Below are 2,831 nucleotides of genomic sequence, written 5' to 3' on the forward strand. Positions count from 1 at the left end.
ACCCCTTCTTTCGCCACTTGCAGACACCAAAGCATTCATATTGTGTGAAGCTGAAAGGAAATGTTGGAGGTAAAGCCTGATCACTGCTGTTGGCTTCAGCTGGTTTTACCAAGGCTTGGGGTTTCTGACAGACCAGGATCTCAGCGTGGTTTTCCTGAGGTCATGCTCCCTGTGCCCGGCAAGCAGGGCCCAGAAGAGGATGTCCAAGTCCATCATAACACATTGCTTTCCCTTTGGTTTCCTATCATCCTCAGCCTGGTTGGAAGGCTTCGGCCAAGGGACCTCAGTGGGAATGAATTACATCTGGGGGCCGTGGGTCAGGTGTTCAATTCATCTTCTAAGTTTTATTAAACATTGTGCTGGCCATTACCAATTACCTTCAAAGCCTGGAACTTTATTTTTTTTCCAATGGGAGAAAAAAAAAATCCCTTGGTTTCATCTGATAAAATAATGAAAAGGGAAGCTTTTATGCCAGTGCCTAAGCGAAAAAAAGAAAGTCTCTGAAAATGAAAAATCTGGCACTCACAGCTGCTATTTTCTTTTAACTATTCTTCTTGCCATCCAGTAAAATCAAGACAACCTGACAACTTCAATTTCATTCCACACCTCCTGTAACCTCGGAGCTCTGGAGCATGTGGAATGCTAGTTTGGGAAAAAAAAAAACCTTAACAACTAGACAGATTAGAAGTTCTATATGTTAATGACTGTTTTTAGGTTTTGCAAATCACACACACCATTAGTAAACAAAGCACCTTTCTACTCCATGGGTGGGGGTGTTACCTGTGTCCCTCAGAGATAAAGAAAAGCGGGTTTAGGCCATGAAATCCGAGGATGATGGAGAAGGTTTGCCCCACAGCTTTGCCTTCTACCTTATCCCAGCATTTCTCCCTGCATGGAGATGGGAGTTATCATTACAGCCCAGCTCCTTGACATCAGGCAGGCAAAACAAGTCAAGAGGCAAGGATGGTGGATATAAGACACAGGATAGGCAAGAGCCATTCCTTCCCCTTTTCACATTTTCACTTTTCGATCTTCCCACAGATTTTTCATTGTAAGAGAGTTCTACTCCACTAAGCTGTTCTTTTCCTGATTTCAGACTAGAAGATCATTTGCAATCTGCTCTGGTGACTCAAAATGCCTATGGGATATCACCCTAGAGAATAAACATTGTATTGAATACCAAGTGCCTTTCATATAGGCAATAGTATTCCCTCCTCTCCATGACAGGCATTTCGGTTCAAACCCTGGGAATGCTTCAGAAGGTGCATTCATCACCTGACTGAATAATTCAGCTTATGGAGATGATACATTTCCTCCCCCTTTCTTGAATGCATTGCTTTTAAATGCATAATACTGTTTGCACAATCATCTTTCATCTTGCACAGCTAGCCTCAATACAGAGGTGTTTCTGTGGCAGCTCTGCATTTGATGCTAGATGGCAGCAAATATAATGGATAGCATGTAAAGCAAGGAAATAATATTTCCTCAAGTGGAAAGCTGTATGTATTATTTAATCAGCACTGGCCTCATATGGGCCAGTTTTTCTCTCTGGGAAGGGACATGGATTGGTTCTCCCAAACCTTTGCTTTCCCAGAAGCAATATCAAATTTCCTTAGGGTGCTACAACAAAGATCCTTCCCATGGTGGTTTAGGGAAGAAGGGTGAGGAAGGGACTAGGATTTGTCTTGCAGTACTTCACCCTTAGGGTGTGAATACACTCCCCAGGGGCTTTCTGAGGGACAGGTTTCTGCCTGACAAGTGCTGTGAGCAGTGAGAGACCGGAGCTCAGGCCAGAGAGCCTCTAGATGTCACTGCCAGGCAGCAGAAATGGACCCCAGTGCCACAGCGGGTTGGGGACGCCTGGTCCAGGCACAGCTGGCAGCACAGCTGGCAGCAGGCACACAGGCAATGGCCAGCTTGGTGGAGGGCATTGGGAAACCTGCCCCGAAAAGGCTGATGCACTCTCAGACCCCAGGGCTGAGAAGCTGCAGCTATCACAGAGTGGAACCAGCTGTAAAGAGCGTAGCTAGAAACTGCAGGATAAGGTATTTCATGTAAGGAGTTGACAGGTAATAGTAAAATATTTCAGCTACAGCCCTGCAGCAAAGAGATCCTAAAGACAAATGCTAAGGTTAAGCACGATAATGCCAAACATGGCTGGTGCTCCCCACCAGAGAAATGACTCCAACATTTGTCTGTGCTCCTGCTGAGCTACCTAAATATGGGGGTGGTGTCACTCTTGGCAGGATTTCCATCTGCCTCCTACTCAGAGAAGGGCAGGTGCCTCTTTTGAGAAAGGGTTACATCTCACTGAAGGCAGCAGGAAGAGCTGAGCATTCCCAGGCACCTTCCAGGCTTCACACTGGAAGATCAGTCCCTCACTGTTGCACCCTTGGGCGAGAGATGCGTGTGACTCTGCAGCTCACGGACAGGGCATTTGCTGTGGTGTGGCATGATTGGTCCCTGCTTTGAGAAATGTGTTGCACTAAGAAACAAAACTAAAAGTCACTAGTGTGTGCCATAAGGTGCATTGGCCAGTGGGCTACTCACAGCCAGGGTCAAACCCAGCCTTCCCTGCTTCAGCGATGCATGAGGTTATGGAATAATGTGCCCTTTTTTTTTTTTTTTTTTTTTTTTATTTCCTGGAAAGTGCTTAAGTTATTCTGTATAAATTGCAGCAGTTTCTCTGTGAGAGACCTGAGGCCCAGCCAACAATGGAGAGGGAGGTTCAGTTGCTTCAAAACTGGCCATGGACACCCCCAGTCTCCAAAAGTTCACTGAGGCAGGGACATTAAAAACACAGCTCCTAGGGCATCTCAGAAAGCCTTGAT

Source organism: Empidonax traillii, unplaced genomic scaffold (assembly GCF_003031625.1).
Source record: "Empidonax traillii isolate 1590-97213 ecotype Southwest subspecies unplaced genomic scaffold, ASM303162v1 scaffold31:size1920502, whole genome shotgun sequence".
Taxonomy (NCBI): Eukaryota; Metazoa; Chordata; class Aves; order Passeriformes; family Tyrannidae; genus Empidonax; species Empidonax traillii.